Source organism: Phasianus colchicus, chromosome 4 (assembly GCF_987193195.1).
Source record: "Phasianus colchicus chromosome 4, bPhaCol1.hap1.1, whole genome shotgun sequence".
Classification (NCBI taxonomy): domain Eukaryota; kingdom Metazoa; phylum Chordata; class Aves; order Galliformes; family Phasianidae; genus Phasianus; species Phasianus colchicus.
The window spans coordinates 30152754-30173454 of NC_143439.1; the positions used below are offsets into that span (position 1 = coordinate 30152754).

Here is a 20701-nt window from a genome sequence, read left to right on the forward strand (position 1 = left end):
TCACCTGGAATAGCAGAAGAAATCTAGTGTAAATATTGCACAAAGGAAGGGCAACTCTTGTCACCTACATGGACTTGTATAAGGCCTTTGACGTGGTCCTCCACCACATTCTTATCTCTAAACTGGGTATATATGGATTTGAAGGCTGGACTATTTGGTGGATAAGGAATTGGTTGAATGGTCAGGCTCTGGTCAACTGCTCTGTGCCCAGGTGGAGGCCAGTCATGAACGGTATCCCCCAGTGGTCCTTTTTAAACTAAAACGGGAGATTTAGGTTAGATATTGGGCAGATCTTTTTTTTAATTCAGAGTGCGATGAGGCCCTGCACAGGCTCCCCATAGAAGTTGTTGATGCCCCATCATTGGAGGTGCTCAAGGCCAGGTTGAACAGTGTTCTGCGGAGCCTGATGTGATGGGGGCAATGCTTTCCAAGGCAGAGGGTTGGAACTGGATGATCTTTAATGTCTCTTCCAACCCAAGTCATTCTGCTACTAAACACATCATTCTGAACCAATTCTGCTGAAGCTTTTCCTACTTTTCCCCTTCTACGAATTGAAGGGAGGCTAAAGCTACCTCCTTGAATAAGCTAGCAACTTTACTGCAATAAAGCTGAGCATCATAACCATTTAACTTAGCCATATAATAATGGCGCAAATTTGCTACTTCCCTACCTCTCAATTGTGAAATTGCAACTGTATATGCATGTCCAGAGGAAAATGTTGCTGGATATACATGGCTGTATGCACATATCCTTGCACATTCTTGCACTTTAGAATTGCCTGCCTTAAATCAGCCAAGACACGAAATGGCCAAGCCGTACCTGAGCATAAAACATTTTTGCTTTGCTGTGTATTCCTTATCACCTTGAGCTGTCCATTCAAATGTAAAGAGAAGTTTCATTGTCCACCTTGTAAAATTATAGTTCCCATCTACTAAGAAATAGAGGCTCAAAGTCAGATAAATAGCACAGAATGCTTTGATTCATATCTGCGCACTGGAAGTTTAATACATCAAGCAAAATACCACAAATACATCATTATATTGACAGCTCTGAGAAAAGGAAGGCATTGCATGAGTTTAATTTCTGCAGTTTTACAGCTTTGTGTTTTGCAAAAGAATCAAATTCTGCCATCAGTGAATGCAGAGCAGGTGGTAAACGGAAGGGCAAAGTGGAAACGCTATTGTATAGTGTTTGACACCTGTCAAATTTTGTACTTGGAGTGCAAGCACCCCACAAAGGGTTCCCTACTTAGAGCTTGTGTGTCTCACACTTTCTCAAAACATTACTTTTTGTCTTTCTTCAGGCTCAGCGCTTCCCCAGCTGCAACAGAAGGTCACAGAACAGGAGAGTCTAGATAGGCAGAAGAGCATTTCCCACCAAGACTATTACAGGCAAAAGCAAACAGCCACTCTTCACCCATCTGACAACAGTGGGATTTCCACCATCAATATGCCACCTAACGTGGTTATTTATTTAGCCAGCATATAGATAAGATGAAAATCTGTCAGTAGGTGCCAGAATCATGTAATGCAGAAATCAAGTCCTTGTGATAAGCAGCAAGAGTTTGATGGGGTTTTGAGAAGAGAATGCAGTGATAAAAAGCTGAAGTCCTGAAGACATACAGGCAACCTCTCAGTTTTCCACATTGATGGCATCACTGTTGGAAATGTTATCTAGCATAAAGTTAAATTTAAGTCTGTAATGCAGTAGGGCCAGGGTCCTGTGGACAAGAAGCAAAATCCCACATACAGTGAAGTAGTTTTTATTGATGGGAGACTGGGCAGTGTGTGCAGGTAAAAGAGTCCTTTGCTCCTCTTGAGCAATACTACCACCCCTTGTTTTTGAGTTCCAGGATTAGTAAGCCTTCTCACCCAAACACAGTTGTGCAAATTGCTTTTAGAAAATTTTAACTTTTAAAGTACAAGAACATTTAATATTCTTTTTATTTCCATTTGAGTAATTGGATTTCTTTTTATAATTACAGAATGAAAAATATACTTTTCCAGAAAGCAGAGGCTTTTTCTTTTTTTTTTAACCTTTCCTATTCCGTGATTCCAGGGTCATTTTATAAAGTTAATAGGGATGTGCAAGTAGTTCGTTAGGGTTGTTAACATAATCTTTACCTTTTGCTACAGTTGCCTGACCTTTAATTCAAAGTATTACTGTATTCAAAAGTAATTATATTTAAAGTATTTCTGTATTTATCAGTATTTCACTGGTGGTATTTCATTATTTTTGCTCCCGTTTCAGCAGAACACAAAAATTGTATTGAAAATGCAATTAATTTTAGCAAAAACTAAAACAGAACTGAAATTTAGTCAAAGCTCAGAAAACTTTACTAGAAAGTTCACCTTTTTATGGGTTTGTTATTTTTTGCAAATCCCATACAAATTTCTTCTTTTCTGTCACATCTCAAGACCTTTTTGTGAGGAATCACCGTCTCTTTTCTCCCTAATTTAAATTCTGCTCTGTCTCTTTGGAATATTAGGTATGGCTTAGCAGTGAAATTATTTTAATGATGTGGCTGTGCTCGTATATATTCAGGCAAGCAAACATAAAATGGTCATTCTTTATATTAAGGATCCATCTATAGTTTAGAAAAGGTAATAAATGATAGATTGAAGGCATAGATGGCTTCAGTAGGGGCTGGTGTGTATTACAGAAGTTATTTGCTCATCAGTTGAAGGTATTGTAGATGGCTGCAAGCCAAGCTTACACACAACCTATCCAATGAGTGGACTCCATAACAATTGATTAACTGTGTATTAACGCGCAAATTAACTCTTCATCAGCTCTTCATAAAATATATATGAATGGCAACCAAATAGCAAGCATGACCATAAAAAGAGACACTAAATTTCCTTATGAAAGATGGTTTATATGCTCTTATTTTTGTTTAAACATGGAATGTTATTTGCAAGGGTGCCTATGACACCAGAAACCGAAATCTATTTTAGAAGTGACATCTTGAAGTGTTTGCCTCATTTCCCATCAAGGCTAGGCCCCTAAATCTCTTGCAGAGTCCTGAATATGTTGTTGCACTTCTCTTTTTACATTTTTTTTAGGTAGAGTTTTCATCTGAAGCCCATGCCTTTTCAGAGGGTGTGTGGAAAAGAGAAGGGAAGCTCCACTGCTGGCATGGAATTTTCTGTTCAATGTCTGGGGCTCACCATGAAAGGAGACTGCAGCTTGTGTGGGCTTACGTAATTCATTCTGTCCATTTTCTGGTTAGAGCTGTATGTGACTCAGTTTCTCCTAGGAAGGAGCCCGATAGGTGTTCTGAATGTGAGAGACTGCAGCTTCCTCTTGTACTATAGTCCAGTGCTTTATTGCTAACAAAGTTTTCTTGCCTTTCAAATGTGAGCGTTTCTTGTTGCAACTTAAGCCTTTTTTTTTTTTTTCCTATCCACCCTGAAAGTGGTGAACAGATTGCTTGCTTTCTTTTTCTCTGCAGCTCTTTATGTGTTTGATTACTGTCGTTATATCTCCCTTTAGTCTTCTGTCTACTTTTAGTTGTTGTCCTTGTTTCATGGCTTCATCTTTTCCAGCAGGTAAATTCTACTACATAAAGCAACTTTGGATCAGGCTCTTTTAGAGCAGCAGCTAGTTGCTAAATAAAGCTCTGTACTGAAAACATCATTTTGCTTAAATATTCAGATGTTGTATATTGAGATGGCAAATCTGTTTTACTTAAAATCCTTCTTAATGTGCAGAATTGTCACTTGCAATACAGAAAGTTACACCCAGGATGCTTACAAGCATGATTTCTTTTTAGCTGCTCAGCCCTACTTTCTCTATCGGTGTACCACTATTTATGGCTCTTTAGCAACCAAGGCTGTAACCTTTTCTTACATTATTGTAAAATAATCTTCTACTGACTAAGGACAACAAATTCAGAAAGCTCCAGTGTTAAACTTTTTTTTGTTTATTTTTTGGCTGTTTTTCTGTTGTTTTTGTTTGTTTTGCTAATGGGAGTTGTTTATCATCAGAGATTTCTAATAATGGGTCTAGTAAGCATTTGTTATTTTTCTGCTTCCACATAAATTTGTAGATTTAGTTTTCCAGATAATGAGAAAGAGTAAAGCCAAGGTATGAAGGGGTCACTTAGACCCTGGGTAGTTTTACTGATTTCTTTTGCCTTGTGTTTTCTCTTACACCTTGGCTAAATCTAGATTTAGAGGGAAAAAAAAAAAATCTGAATACATAGAAAGCAATCTGATTCCTTCCTTTCTTTTGCTAATGTCTTTATAGAATAGAGGAATGGGAATAAAGAGTTGTGTAAATCTTGGCCAAGGAGAGGACTGGACATGATATTATCAAGTAGAAGATACATGAAATATCCATGCGGCTCTTGAGCATCCATCTTTTCTCATGACTGTGTGAAAAAGAAAGGATGCAGTGAGCTGCATTATCCACAGTTATGCATCTGAGAAGGACATACCTTTCTGTCCTGTCTTGGCTGCTGTCTGGCAGAGATGAGACCACTGGAACAGAGGGGAGAGAACTCTCTAGCTGGAGAGCATGGTCTACTGGGAGAAGCTGCCAGCAAGCAGAGGGAGCATAGGGCAGCAGAGGCAGAGAGGTCTAAGGAAAGAAAAAGGACTTGTATTTTTCTCTGGCAAGAAACATCTTAAAGTTGTTGATCTGGAATGATGTAGACTCACACAGCTAAAATTCATGAGTCCTGTGGCCAGTTTCCAGATTGATATGTTCAATTTTTCTTTTATTACAAATATACTGCATTTTTGTAGGGGACATCAATAACCTATATATTATTTTGAGTGAACAGATATATAGGTATTTTGCTGAACAAAACTGCTGCTTTTATTCCCCAAGGATGAAAAGCATACTCTTAGTAGGCAGTTTTTTGGCCTGGAGAGTTCAGGAGAAGGTGAGGCTGAGTAAGTTTATCAGACCAAGCTGGGCATAGTTGGATGTTGCAGAGGCAGCAGGGAAAGATGATTCTGTAAACTGAAGTTATTAAAAAATATATAAAAGTGCTTATTTAGTTTGAATCTATGGTTGTACTGTGAGAAGAACTTAGCAATTCTCATTCCCATCATCTTTCATGCTCAAAGTAAATTAATGTCTCCAGAACCAGGCTAAAGTTGCCTTGGATGAGCACGAAGAGAGCTTCTTAATCCCCTTCTGTCAGAATTAGCGTTTTTGCTTGTGTGTGTTTTATTGTTGTTTGTTTGTTTTTTAGAAATTCTCATGAACGTTCATCTCTGAAAGGCTTTTACAAGAAGTGGGCTGTTAACCTGTGACTATGAAGTAGGTTTTCTTCAAAACACCTTATGAGCATAGGGTTTGATAGATACATTAGTGATACCTCTGATCTACTTGCAATGTGATTCAGAAGGTGGAGAAAGGTTTGACTTTTTCCAGTATTAATGGTGTGTTGCATGAAATCAATGATAGATGATAAGCAAGAGAGATTTCAGGCTGTTGTTGAGGCTACAGAAATTTTCTCAAACTTTCCTTACTCTGTTTTTCTTCATCGATATTAATAAACCAGGTAGTAAAGCATCCAGTAAATGGAACTGTAGTATCCTGCAAATGGCTGTCTTGTGACTAATTGCAAGCTCAGAGACAAAACATTTGTAAGGATACCTGATGCTGTTGAACGACTTCTGTCTATACATTTGTAAGGATACCTGATGCTGTTGAACAACTTCTGTCTATTAACATACTAGCACAATGCTAGCTGTACTGAGTTCCATTTGTTGTTGTGTAGCTTGGGATGTCTTTGAGACTTCTCCCACTTTATTGGATTTGATTGCTTTTGATTAGAGGTTTAAAAAGCTGCAGGTGAATTAAATGCAAAAGGTATACACCATACCCTGTTTACCTGAGTGTCACTTCCTTATAAGAGAACAGGCAAAAAGCATTAGTTTTGTCAACTTTTATCCCAGACTTGTCTTTACAGTAGTCCAGCAGAGGAGTATCTGCGTGCTGATGGATGTGAGAATAAGGCATGTTTATTATATATTAAAAACCTCAGAGGTGTGGGAACATTTGGAAGTTATTAGTTTAGGTTTGCCTTGTACTTTCATTTTTTTCCATCTGATTGAGCTTGAAACAATTTGGCCTGTGCTCCCCATCCTTTGCCACTGATGGATGCCACTTAGTGAAACTTTTGCATGATATTTTGAGCAAGAGAAATTGAGTCCTTTTAGAGCCCTTGACTTTCCAGAAGTGTAGTTCTTCTGCTGTTCTTAGCTCACATCATGAATGTTATTTCCCATGTGGTATGTCAGAAGGTCACAGTACAGTTTAATCAGAGTGGCCTTTGCTGTGGCCTGCAGCTCTTCTCTGCCTGCTATGCAAGCACGGAGAGAGAGAAGGATGCAATTTGTCCCGGCACAAATTTCCAGGCTGTGAAACACATGCTTAATGAGAGCTATAGAGAAGGATATTCACATCCTGGCTCCTTTCTGCTAGAGAAAAAACATCCCACAGAGCAGATGGAACTGAAATAATCCACAGGTGAGCAATTCGTAAGTGCAGCTAACATAGAGAGGACAGGGCAGAGGCACAGCATAGCTCCCTGACCTGTGCTGAGGGAAGGTGGGCCTCAGTAGGTTTGCTCTAGTCTTCAAATCACTGTAACAAGATGCTGCTGATTGAGGACTTGTGAATATGCAACAGTGCTCAGTCACCCTCGTAGTGAAGAATTTTTTCTCATGTGCAGATGGAAATTCCTGTATTTCAGCCCTGGGCTTATAGAGAAGAGCAGAGCCTCCCTCAGTGCACCAGACCCACTTTCTACCAGGACTGAAATCATGGCTCAGCCCCCTTTTGGGGCTGGCTGAGGGCAGCTGGGGAGAGCAGTATTGCCCTTTCTTAAACACAGAAGCTGTAATTGAGTCTGTCAGGAAACAGTTCTGCTGGGTCTCTTGCATGCTGACCTAAGTATCTGGCAGGATCTGTCCCTAAACGGAACCAATCGTTACCTGGCTGTTTACAGCTCTTCTGCTTTATTTAATGAAACTTCCTAGTAAAATAGAACAGCTATTCATATGCCCCTGACAACAAACAATCATGAAAATTGCCTTTGAATATCTCTAATTTGCCTGTAAGACTCAGAACAATGGCAGAGAATAGTGACAGAAATTGCTGCAGACAAAATATAACCCATTTGAAAACTAATATCCAGCCTCTATCACCAGAAAACAGAAAGGGGGAGAGAGGAGGGAGGTCAAAAAGCAGAGACTCCTGGTAAGACACCTTGTGCTCCCAAATTCCTTTTGTCAGTGTAATGAGAGACTTCACCTTGCTCTTTTCTCAAGCACTGTTATTTACACGGAAAATCAAAGCATTTAGTATCAGCGTAGACAAGCTGTCTGCAGCAGTGCCTCACCTGGCAGAGCCACAGGAAAGCTGTTTTCTTCCCATGTGCTTCATGCCAGTAGAAAACTATCCCTCTCTGGAAGCTAAGCGTATTGGAATAAGGATGAACAAAAATCACTTTAGCACAAACTCCTGTATGGAGAGGACTTAAACTCCTCCTTCTGGCTTTCTCAGACATTGAAAAAGCTGAGGTGCTCAATAAATGCTTTGCCTCAGTCTTCACTGGTGGTCAGGCTCCCCATGTCTGCCAGGACCCTGAACCTCTAGGTGTGGGTCACGGATTCCATCCCACTGTAACAACGGAACAAGCCCGAGACCTCCTCATGAAACTGAATGTATATAAGTCCATGGGGCCAGATGATATGCATCCCAGGGTTCTGAGAGAGATGGCTGATGTGGTTGCTGAGCCACCTTCCAACATATTTGAAAAGTCATGGCTGTTGGGTGAAATCTCCATTGACTGGAAAAAGGGAAACATTACTCCCATTTTTAAGAAAGGGAGAAAGGATGACCTGGGGAACTACAGGCTGGCAAACCTGAACTCTGTGCCTGGGAAGATCATAGAGCAGATCCTTCTAGAAGCTATGTTAAGGCACATATGATACAAAGAGGTGATCAGAGACAGCCAGCATGCCTTCACCAAGGACAGATCTTGCCTAACCAATCTGGTGGCCTTCTATGATGGAGTGATGGCATCAGTGTATAAGGGAAGGGTGATGGATGTCATTTACCTAGACTTCTGCAGAGCCTTCCACATCCTTCTCTCTATATTGGAGAGGTGTGGATTTGAAAGATGGACTGTTCAGTGGATTACGAACTGGTTGGCTGGTTGCAGTCAAAGGGTTGTGATCAATGGTTCTGTGTCTGAGTGGAAGCCAGTCAAAAGTCGTGTCCCCCAAGGGTCAGTCTTGGGACCGGTGCTCTTCAACATCTTTATCAATGATATAGACGATGAAATCAAGTGCACTCTGAGCAAGTTTCCATGTGACGTCAAGCTGAGCAGTGCTGTCGATGATACACTGGAGGGAAGGGAAGCCATCCAGAGGGACCTGGACAGAAGTGGACCCATGAGAACATAATGAGGTTCAGTAAGGCCAAGTGCATGGTGTTGCACTTGGGCTGGGGCAATCCCAGGTATTTATATAGACCAGAGGAAGAACTCCTTGAGAGTAGCCCTATGGAGAAGGACTTGGGGGTCCTGGTGGATGAGAAGCCGGACTTGAGCGAGCAGTGTGTGCAGTCCAGAAGGCCAGCTGTGTTCTGGGCTGCATTAAAAAAGGGCCAGCCAGCAGGGAGAGGGAGGCGATTGTCCCCCTCTGCTCAGCTCTTATGAGGCCCCATCTGGAGTACTGTGTCCAGGCCTGGGGCCCCCAGCACTAGAAAGACACAGAGGTCTTGGAACAGGTCCAGAGGAGGGCCATTAAGATGATCAGAAGGCTGGAGCACCTCTTTTATGAAGAAAGATTGAGGGAACTAGGCTTGTTTAGCTTGGAGAAGAGAAGACTCTGGGGAGACTTCATTGTGGCCTTCCAGCACTTGAAGGGAACGTATAAACAGGAGGGGGAATGACTGTTTACATGGATTGATAGTAATAGGACAAGGGGGAATGGTTTTAAACTGAGGCAGGGGAGATTTAGGTTAGGTATTAGCAGGAAGTTTTTCACACAGAGGGTGGTGACGCACTGGAACAGGCTGCCCAAGGAGGTTGTGGATGCCCCATCCCTGGAGGCATTCAAGGTCAGGCTGGCTGTGGCTCTGGGCAGCCTGGTCTGGTGGTTGGCGACTCTGCACATAGCAGGAGGTTGAAACAAGATGATCTTTGAGGTCCTTTTCTACCCAGGCCATTCTATGATTCTATAATTCCTGGGCCTGAGTTGGGTTTCTGTTAAGACTAGGAGGCCCGTAGGATTTACAGAAGAGTACAACTGGCTACTAGCGTCACATAACCTTTAATGAGTTTTGTATTCCTTAAAACTTAGAGCCAAGTTTTAAAGAATTTGGGTGCCTAGAGGAGTGTCTATAGAGTCCTGGGTTTTCCTGATGCCTGATTTTGCAAGTGGGAAAAAATGAGGAGCTGCTGTCAACCCTTGCTGTATAGAAAGCCCCAAAGCAATGGCAGAAGCAGACAGAACTTGGACTTTTGTGTGCCTAACTTCCTTGTAAAAGTAAGAATTGAGTTCCTGAATCAGTTAAACACTGCAGCACTAGGCAAAATGATGCTTAAGTACTTGTAAAACTTGTGTCTCAGAAACTAGATGGCATTGTAAGAACCCAAGCTTAACACAAACCGCATGCTTTTGTCCTGGCCAATTCAATAGGGCTTTGTCCAGTATTACTGAACATGGGGGTAACTATCCTCTGAGTACAAATGAAATGTATTTGGCTCTCCCTCCATTTTATAAGGAGATAACAGAACAAAGGATTGCTGCAATTTGAGGGCATGAACCCTCATTTTCTCTCCAGTCCACCTAAATAGGAAAGAATTTCTTGTTGGCCTATGATCTTCCCTTCTGCAAGTCAAAGCCTTTTGAGTTCCTGCTGCAAGTAATGACAGTTTACTCGCAATTTTTCAGCTGCATATGATACCCAAAATTGGCCCTCCTGTTGTAATGAAAAGCAGCCCGCCAATACAGTGGTCCTGTAAAAAAGCCAGGCTTTTGTAAGAGAAGAGTGTGTGTCCGTGGTAATGCTCCTGCATTGCTATTTCTCTTCATGCCTCACCACAGGAGCAAACCAAGGCAGTGCAGACTGCTGTAAAGTGTTTACAGAGTGTTGCTTTTTCACAAAAAATGATTGTCAGACTGTGACTACATCATTTTGTTTTTAGCAGGAAATAGTGGTGTAATAGGATTTTTTTGCTTTGTTAGTTTGTTTCTTATAGACAGTTGTTGGTCTTAATTGCTCTGAAATAAAAAATAAAGCACAAAAAACGCAAAAGCCTGAAATTTCTGATATTTGGAGATGTAAATCATGGTGTTGTAATTCTGTGGCTCCCTACTTTATTTTTCCTTATCAAAATATGCGTGACTGAAACTTTCTTTTAGTTATGTTGCTATAGACAACAAGAATGTCTAGTAAATATCTCTGTTTGGCAGTGATTTAATGTGAGTAGAATTTAACCTATATTCAGCATCCAGTACCTTAAGTTCTTTTCACAGGTAAGCACAGAATAGTGAAAAGTCAGTTTGATGAATGTTATTCAAGGGAAACTGAGAATCCAGATTCGTAGGAATTTTCCCTGCTGTTTACTTTATACTCTATTTTTTTTCTTCAGGCTGTAGACCAAATGCTGTTTTGCTGTCTGAAGAGATCTCAGCAAGGGGACAGTAGTTAAAGAGGAACAATTACATTGTAAAAAGTCATAAAACCTTCCAGTATTCAGTCTCAGGAGGTAAGTTTATCAATTTAATTGAATTAAAATATTCCAAGCTGTTGCTTCCTCTGCCACAGTGCTGCAATTCCCTGCGCAGGAATGTCATGCATTGGTGATGTTGCAAACATGCGTGCATTTATAATGTCATCACTGAATAAGAAATGCGTATCCTAAACACAGACCATAGAAGGAAAAGCTTTCTAATTGAATTTTTCATTTTTATGTTCTCAGTTCCCTTTTATGTGTTGAATTTAGGCCAGCCTGTTGGAGGAAGCAGGAATCAATAGTCCTAATGAGGAGCAGCACTGAGCACAGCCTGTGACGAGGCTGCTTTTTTGATACGTTTCATATAGCTGTACTGCTCCTCTTGGGATGAATCCTCACCTCAGACACTGTCATTCAGTCTCCTAAGATACAATTTCCCAGTATCTACCAATTAACATAGAGACATTCCTCTTATTCTGCTTGAAGATCTAAAATCATTTTCTGCTATACTTTCAGAGCAGCCCTTGTATTTGTCGCAATGTCCAGAATGATGGTAAAGACTCTTAGAGAAATATGATTAATCATTTTAAACACTTTTTGTAAATCCAAATAAATACCTCTATAAATACTTTGGGATGTTACAGCAAATTAAGGCTGTTGTGGGAATATTTCAGTTTTCCCCATGCTTATTTCAGCTGCTCAAGTCATTATTTTAGATCTTTTCACACGTTTTGTTTAATGGGTGATTTTTACGATGGTTAATAATTTCCTTAAATATGTTGACACAGGTGATGTGACAAAGCAAATGGGCTCATCAAATCACCAACAAAACAGGATTGTTTTTTGAATAATTCCTATAGCTAAGTGGAAAAAAGGAAAAGATGAAGGTTTATTACTCCAAGCTAATGTGTTTTGGTCTTTATCTTCTACTGCCTCTTCTGGAGCATATTTCTAGAGTCACTGGAGCAAAATATGTTAAAATTAAATAGAGGTGTTTAGTGGAAGAAAAACTCAACGATTGCTTTTTTTTTTTTTTTTTTTTTTTTTACACTTTTGTTAATTTTCTTGCAAATTAAAGACAGACCTTGTTTTCTCTCTCATAGTTTTTAATTTAATCAGAAATGGCTTTGCTGTGGAGTCACACACATGAGAACACTAGATTGTGGTCTCATACATTGATTGTAATGGTTTTCTCAAGTGCCCCGGCTCCTGGTTGATCCAGAGGTTTTAAAACCTCTTAAGACCTCTAAGCCACAGGTATGTTTCCTGTGAAGCTGTTCAGTGAATGTCTTTCCACAAAGTGTGAATGCATAGATAAAGCAATTGGTGCTAAGGGGTTCTGGCTGCTATAATATGCTTTCTGTTTTACATGGGTAGAAGGCAAAGCAGTGGCAGCTTAGACACAAGAATAGGATATTTTTAGTTTCAGGAAGAGCAGTGTGGAGTGTGTGTAACTGCTGATGAAACAAAGGATGACAGTTTGAAATCTGTAAGAGGTTATAATGTATGAACCTGTAGAAGGTACAGGATAAGAATCAGGCATAATATTCCTGGTAACAATGTTGAATTTAGAGACTGCTTTTGACTGTGGACACCTTGCAAATTCCTATCTTATTCATATGGTCATTTCTATAAAAGACGGTAACAAGTATTTTACAGTGAATAAAAGCAGTAGTGATGCTAATGTAGCCCTTCATATTTCCCTATACTGATGGATTCAGCAGGCTCTACAAAACTGCAGCATAACGTGGGATACTGTTTTCTCTTCACCTCAACCACTAGGAATTACAGCTCCTGACCTTTAAAGATTAGGAACAGTAAAATGCATTATTAATAAGTAGTAAATTAACAAATAAATGCCCCTCTGGTAAATCCAAAAAATAACGTTTTGAAATACTGCCACCTTCTGATAAGTTTGGGACGGATAACTGAGTTATAAGTCATTTGTCATTTTTTTTAATCAACAGTAATTACTTATTTCCTGATTTAATAGTGTTAGAACAATGTTGCACCATCTGTTGCAGTGCCAACTTTCACTATATGTGAGACTACGTGTATAGCAGTATAAAGAAATGAAGAAAATCTACGATTTCTTACAAGTGATGGGAAAGACAGCCAGAAACCTATATGAAGTCAGGAAAAGCATTTAGCTGCTTCGTGTGTGAGTTTAAGAATTTAAGGATGTACTTGGCCATAGGAGAGGCGTGTGTATGGTATGTCTCAGCAAATCAGACTTCCCTCCTCTTAATTCCTGCCTCTGACATGAATGTATACACAAAGGGTATATTCTTCACATTTTTACTTTTTAACATTCAGATATTTATCCCCATACCACCTTTGTGTATATTTCAGTTGTCCAGATGGTGTTTTATCTGTCCAGCCTCATACCATTACTATATTACTTAAACTTGGCAGTGATGCTTGGAAATAGCTTTCCCCAAGCTGTCTTTTCCTTGCAGAGTTCATCCAATTTCAACTCTTTGAATGTCCTTTGTGCTGTGACAATATATGCTTTGTACCTAAATAGCTACATTTAGATTCCCTTGATAGGGAAGTCTGCTTGGCAAGATGGTAAGCCTTTAGAAGTTAATATAGAATTTAAGCTAACGTGGCCTTAAAGTGTCTCAGAATGTGGACAATCCAAAAACTAAATTTCTTTTGATTCACTTCAGTTTCCTCAGAGTCTGTGCTGGGCTCCTGTAAGAGGGTGATGGCTGTGCCATTCTCCCACCAATAGAGTTGTTACAATTATGGCTGATTCCAAGAGCCTATCAGCACATTTTTCCCACAGAGTGCAAAAATTGTATGCTTTTATTGTAGTCCTAGTGTTTTTTTCCTTGGCAAAATGGGTATTTTGAGATGCTGGCTGAGAAAACAAGATTTTTCCTTGAAGATTAGGATAGTGAGAGGACTTCCAGTAGCAAAGGGATAGAGAAAAGAGCCTCACTTTGAAGTTACAGGATTACTTTCTTGCAACTTCATTCCATATCATAACTGATCCCACTTGGAGCCTTTGCTACTGGGTACCATGTAGGGCAACTATGGGGCATGCAGTAGGAGTATGCAGAGTTGAACATGTGCATTGCTAAGTCAGAGAGGGCAATGCTCGGGCAGAGAAAGCACATCAGCTGCCAGTGAGGATTTTAGTGTGTGTACATTTTATTTGCTTTCTCTTACTAACGAGCTTCTCTCACTTACTTTGCATGGCCTTGTTTCTGGCTTAATTTCTTTTGTTGTTGCTGCTTTCAGTTTTCCTCCTCGGTAATATTTGAACTTGTTACCTGTTCTCAGCCTAATTTGGGGGGTAAGAAATCAGGATTGTACTGCATTTCCACAATTTTTTCAAAAATACCTAGTCAACTATGGGTTCAAGCCCTTATCAGTGGGCTCTCTTTCACTGAATGCAAAGGCTGAAAATTTAACTGTACATCAGGGAACCAATATGCAAGAGAGACATACTGAATGAAAGTAATTCTGAAACCAGGCTTCAAAATCTCTTCTGCTTGTGTTATGACTTGTACTTTGGCTTTGAAGACTCTGAAGTGGGTAAAATGGCTTGTGTTCAGCCAAAGGAGCCAAATCCTGCAGCAGAACTTATGCTGCAGTCCTGCTGATAATTGGCAGGTGGATGTCAAGCACTGCTAGGTACAGGGGGAGTGCCTTGAGTTCTGTTATCACCAGTAATGTTTCACTGGGAAAGGTGGGAGGAAGGATTTGTTTGTTCCTGATTCAAAGCTAGTTGTATTTTCTGAGCTCCCGTTCTGCTTAAACCTAGTTTTTTCCTGTAAAAAAAAAAGATAAATTAAGAATAACCAAGCATCTAGCCTTTGGGAGTTTGTTGCCAGGTCGTAGAGATCTATTGCAAAGCTTTAGACAAACTTGGAGTGTCATTACAAACTGTAAATAAGAACCCCTTTTTCATCAGAGAGATTAGTATGCTTGACTCCTAAACATCTCCTTAACGCAGAACATGGAGCCATGCTGCCTTCTATCATCCCAAAGAGTGTGTCTTCTTGACTAGTGTCTAAACATGGGCTTCTTCTTTCCAGTTTAATACAGAAAAATCTCTTCTGTTGAATAGTAAAAATTTCATCTCCTGGGTTTCAAGTATAGGAGTATCCCAAAGCTGATTTTCAGGGCTTCACAGACTCAGCTAGACGTGACACAAGCTATGTGGCCAGATTTGATAGAAAGCTCCAAGTGTCTTTAAAACAGATCTCAACCATATGTACGGCGTGCCACTTCTGCTGTAGTATATTGAGCTCAGGAGAAGGCAAGTAACATGATTGCCTTCAGCAAAATTGTCAAACAAGGAAATCTTTTAAAACTACATAGAGGGGGGAATGTAATAAAAGCCCTGGAAGGCAGAGGCTAAGAGAAGAAAAACTGGCAGGGAATATTAACATATACTGTTAACAAGTCTTCTCATAGAAAGAAGAATGACCCAGAGATTTGACTGTTGTAGTTCTTATTTTGGTGAATGGATTTCGTATGTGCTGCACTGTAGGAGAGAAATGCCTATTCCATGTTATTTTATGTTTCAGCTTGGAAGAGCAAGATGAAGGTTTATTTAGACTATTGAGTCCAACCTCAGAGCAATACAGCATGTCGAGCTTCCAGGAAGTGAAAGGCATACAAAGCTCACACTTCAGATAATTTTAAGGGTAATTCCTTGCCGTATTACCATATGTCATACTAGACATAAGTTATTAGAAATGATTTGCTACAGTCTGCATTCATATTACCTCCCAGGGACCTTTCAGACTGGATTTATGGAGAGAGATGCTTCCTAAACCTTTTTTTTTCCTAAAGAATATTACAGATTGTGGGACAAATCAAGGTTTGATAGAATAAGGACTCCAAATTTGAAGTGCTGGCTGATAGAGGAGTAAAAATGAGTGTAGCCTCAAGGGATGATTAAGGATAGCAATCCACAGGGATTGTTGTATCTTGCAGCAATTCTTGCTGGAGGTGGAGAGATGATAGTTTGCTTTATGATAGAGGCTCTTGCCAGTGAGTAGCAGTCACCTAGCTGGCTCCTTGCCACTGGGAGTTTTGTGGAGACATGCCACAGGTGTGTGTGAAGAGTCCTTCTTGGTGATCTGCAAGCCGTGGATCAAAATCATAGAATTTCTCAGGGTGGAAAAGACCTTAAAGATCATCAAGTCCAACCGCAACCTAACCAGACTACCCTAACTCTAACAACTCTCTGCTAAATCATGTCCCTGAGCACCGCATTCAGACGGTTTTTAAGCACATCCAGGGATGGTGACTTAACCACCTCCAGTGGTTAGGGGAGCCTATTCCAGTCCATCATTTCTAGCTAAGGGTGGGGAGTGGTCTCCCAGGCTTTAATGTTAATGGCTTAATATAAACCTGTAAATATAAGCCTTCAGGATTTTTATAAACCTGTGAAATAAAAGCGAGTCATATGTTATTTGCGATGATTTTAGTTGTATGCATGGAGGCTCCATGCTACATCATAGCTGTTTCTGGCTGTCATGTGCCTTTTCTGGAAAGCATTCTTTATCTTTCATCTTCCACTGCAGCCTTTGTCTGCCTGCACATCAAGCATCTCTCAGATCATATACAATAGAAAACCTTTGCCCCAGAGATCTCCTGTGGGTGGCTTGCTCTGAACCCTGTAGTTTTTAGCATTGCTTTTTCTTTCTTTTCTGGATTTTCCTTGTCCTTTGAGAAACGTCTTGCCTGAATCAGGGTAAGTCACCCATCCGATGTCTTCCTGCCCAGATCTTACCTATCCCAGACGAGCACTGGTCAACAGCCTGGATCCCATATATATGAAGACCATGGGAGGTTTGAATGACAGGTAACCCTCCTCATACAGGGAGGGCGAGACAGTGATGAGCAGGGCTTTAGCCCTGGATAAGGTGTAGCTGCCTAGCATATTGTAAAGACCTACTGCACGCTGATTTGTGCTTCTTTGTGTATTATAATAACCCAAACCTGGGTGGATGGATGAGAAAAGCTCTTCTTATGAGATATGTGAATAGACAAGTACCATGATTAACAACAATGACCAGCAGCAGTGGCATTCCTTTGTGAAAAGCCCTGAGGCAGAGCCTGAAGCCGTTAAATTAGCAAGTGAATTGCTAGGCTATTTGACCTGCAGTTCATTCCTAACATAAGCGGTGAGGCTGTGAAAGACCCGTGCAAAATGTTCATAAGGACAGTAGGGTTTGCACCAACTGTTTATGAAGATGCAGAACTGTAAGCATCACTTGCCCCTTCCAGAGAGGAAGCAACAGAAGTTTTATGCACCTCAGAAGATATAAGCAATTGTAGGGGCATTTTAGTAGCCCCTAAATATTCAGGCAAGCAGAAGCCAATGCTTTGTTTTCAAAGCACTGATTAAAATGCTCCATTGTGCTGAACTTTGAGTAGAGGTTGTTCCTAAAGCTCATTTTTGATTACCACCACAGAATCCATTATTGCCCACTTTTAATGCCTACTATCAAAACCATTTGTTTTCACACATTGCCAAGTGAATAGCTACAGATGTTTATTGTGCTGAACACAGCCAGACACTAACAAATCTGCTGTAACAAGAAGCAACCCATTACAGTAAGAGAAGACTTTACTCTGAAACAAATATCTTTAGACATGTGAAGTATAGCCTACTGTCATGTTTTCTGCACAGCTGACAATTTTACTGTATGACACAACAAATCTCAGTGTGAAATAGCTTTTTTTTAATTCTCTACTAAAAAGAAAAACAAAACAAAACCAGACATGCTGCAGTAAAGCATATTGGAATTAAAGGAGTGGACGTTTACCTGCAGTTGAGTTTTCACGAAGCTCTGCATACAGAGCTTTTAATACTGTCTTATTCTTCAGAGTCATCAGGTTTACAATGCTAAGCCACACCTGTAATACCATATGTATGCTGCTCTGAAACATGAGCCAAGGCACAAGTTCTCACCTGGTATGATTAAGTGCAATGCCGGGCATGACATTTTAAATAGCTCTTTGTGACAGAAGAATACTTGGAATTCATACTAGATCCTTCCTCTCTAGATGCTGGGTACGCTTCCCAGCTAGTCCTATCTACCTGTGTTCTTCCATCTCACCACAGCATCTTACTGAGTGCCTGCCTAGTTTCTTTCATAGATTCTCCTATCCCATTTCTACCGTAGATATTGCTGAAATTCTGGTGGATTCTTCTGCTTGCAACATAGTATATCTCTGGCACCAAGGCCATTTCAGTATGAAGTACTAAGGACACAAAGTTCTGGCTTCCGCCATAAGAAGAGCTACAACTGATTAAAGAAACCAGAGAATGCTAAGTCATTTTTTTTGTTTGTTCAAAAAATGTAAAGCTAATGAAATCGCTATACTCCCTCCCTGCCCACTATTTTTGGGCCTATTGAGTAATTTAACCAAGAATAGACATATGACAGAGATCTTGTAGATATTCAGTTACTGCAAAAATCATAACTACTGAAAGCAAAGTCTCATTGAAGTCTGCTAGGAAACTTTACTTGATGGCCTTCTTGGGGTTGACTGATCTTTGGACTGATAGATGTCAGTCTCCATAACTGCACAGACTCCGCAGCAACGTGGCTAGAGACTGCAGTTTCTGCAGTTAGGATGCTAAAGGAGCATCTCACTCTGACAAGAAGGAGATGCTGAAATGAACCTATGTTTTTTTAATAGGTTTTTCACATTCTGCTGTTAGGAAAACTAAACACAAGTTAAAAAAAAGTGTGGTTGTTTTTTTTACAGTGGTTATAAGTGCATTTTGTAATGCTTGGCCTGATCTCAGAGGCATGGTGTCATCCTCTTTTGAATTCTGTCTCTTCTTTCACCTGTGTGGCTTTCACTTGCCTCTATTTGTGATCCTGCCCTGAACCTCTCCAGGGAAACCCTGCATACTGAGCAATTGATATTTGTTTGTTTCTGTAAAGTGAATATAAAAATTAATGTAAAAGAGTAAACCCTAAAGATTAAATTAAAATAATGAAAGAGATATTACTCACTAAAAGGAAATGAATTGACAGCATTAAATCAGAGACCATGAATTATATTTTCCATGGAGCTCAGCTTCTGTTAGGCAGCTGTTTAAACAGAACAGAGGCACTGAAGGGCTCAGCTTCACTCTGTTCCCATGCTTCTCAGTGTGAGCAACTGGAAGTTGCCAATTTCTAGATTTGGCCTTACTGCACCTTTTTATTTACACTTGAAATCCTCATCATAGTTCATCACTAACTGAGAAGATAAAGCCAGAGAGAGCCTAGCACAGGTAATGCTGTGTGTGAGCAGGCTAGTGATGGGGTGGGGATCGTGAAAGTAGGCCCTATCCTGAAACAAGCATTGATGGAGGATTTTAAGAATGCAGTCTTAATCCTGAAGAAGTCTGTTGCTGGACCTGACTTCAAAAGTTTTTGTCAGGTGACTGTAGTCTTATCATGAGGTGCATATTTGATCATTTTTCTGAATGTGAGTGGATTTACAGCTCCTCTTTAGGCATCTCTTCCAGCTGAAACCTTTATAGTTCCCAGTATGATCAGTATTAGATTAATGCTCAGCAGATACAGTTCATCTCCATGCTGCATGAGCAAACAATGTCCTAATAATATTGGGAAATGTGAATTAATTACCAGCTATATCAACTTTGTTCCTTCCTGCTCTGGAGGATGAAACAAAGATAGGCTTCTCTTCTGCACTTCACTAGAAACTCAGGGTATGGGACTGCCTGGATAGCAGCTGGGCAAATTTTTTAGGAGTTGTAGGTCAATGCTTGAATATCCAGGTGAAGAAAAGTGACCCCAAGATGAGAGGATACATGAGGAGACAGGGAACATTTATACCTCATAGGGTTGAGCTGCTGTTAAATCTGTAAAGGAGCAAAGGCATTTTAATAGGACAATCTCGTACATCTGGAGAGAAGAGTTGTCTGAAGGTAAAGATGCACTCACATTCAGCTTTTGACACTTCTTTTTTATAACACTTGGCAGAGCCTTTCTTCATTGTAGTCATATTTGTAAATCAAGACTTGGAAAAGACAACTAATATCTGTATGCAGCCCTGTGGTTACTGCCATCCCTCGTCTGCTCTTGCCCTGTCCCTTTTCACACAGGCCGGTGGTGTAACCCAGTATTGTTCCCTGTGCTGGAGGCTTGGCTCCTGATGCCACATGATGGCGAGAATGTCAAGGAGCTGACATGGACCAGCTGGACATCAGAGAGCTGGTTATATGCACGTGTGTGGTGCTTTCACAAAGAGCTCATGTTTTTAGGTGGCAGGAACTGAATGGGCCCAATATGTAAGGAACTTCAAGGTTCTTGTTTTTCATTTTCAAGGCAGAAAGAGTTGTTAATTTGAACTAGTTGCTTGGGAAGAGAAGAAAATATGTTTTATTATCTAATCTATAGTAAGTGGGCATAGAAAAGAGATTATATTATTGTGTGGGACTGAAAAATATAAGTGCTGAGGCAGTTCAGTTCATTATGCCCTAAATTGGTGCATCTTTCCTAAAGTGTGTTTCCATTTGCACAGTAGGAAATTGGTGTAACATAAAACATAACTAACTATCCTATAACTGCCCTTCTCTCATTCACTGTATACTGTTGAGGATAAGTCACTTTACACTCATCCCATGCAGTGGGTATGTATTCTTTGAAGATGTAAAGTGCCATCTGAAGTGTGACACTGAGCACTGAGAAAGCGATGTGTTCAAACACATGGATAATCAACCACTTTATGTTGTAGTGTAGACATCAGCAGTGGCTTGGTATCTGAGCACTGCTTAGCTGGGGAAGAGTTTTTTTTGTTTTCTTGCTAAATTTTCCAGAAATGTCTTAGAAAGCTGATAGAAAAGACTGATGGCAAGTCTCCAATGCTAGAGAGAACACTTCTGTTCTGCTGGTGCTCAATCCCTTTTTCCAGTTACTTGAACAATTTGGCTGGTGTCTCCCGTGTTTGGAAAGTAATAATCAGCTGTTAAAAACAACAACAACAACAATAAAA

The 20701-nt window shown here is 40.3% G+C and overlaps 1 long non-coding RNA gene across 1 annotated transcript in view; it reads left to right on the forward strand.

The window, feature by feature from the left end:
• The window catches only part of LOC116231137 (uncharacterized), a 644852-nt gene that overhangs the window by 240940 nt on the left and 383211 nt on the right, over positions 1-20701 (forward strand). The window contains exon 4 of the long non-coding RNA XR_016466011.1: positions 10628-10744. This is a non-coding gene — a long non-coding RNA (uncharacterized LOC116231137). The remainder of the gene's footprint in view (positions 1-10627; positions 10745-20701) is intronic.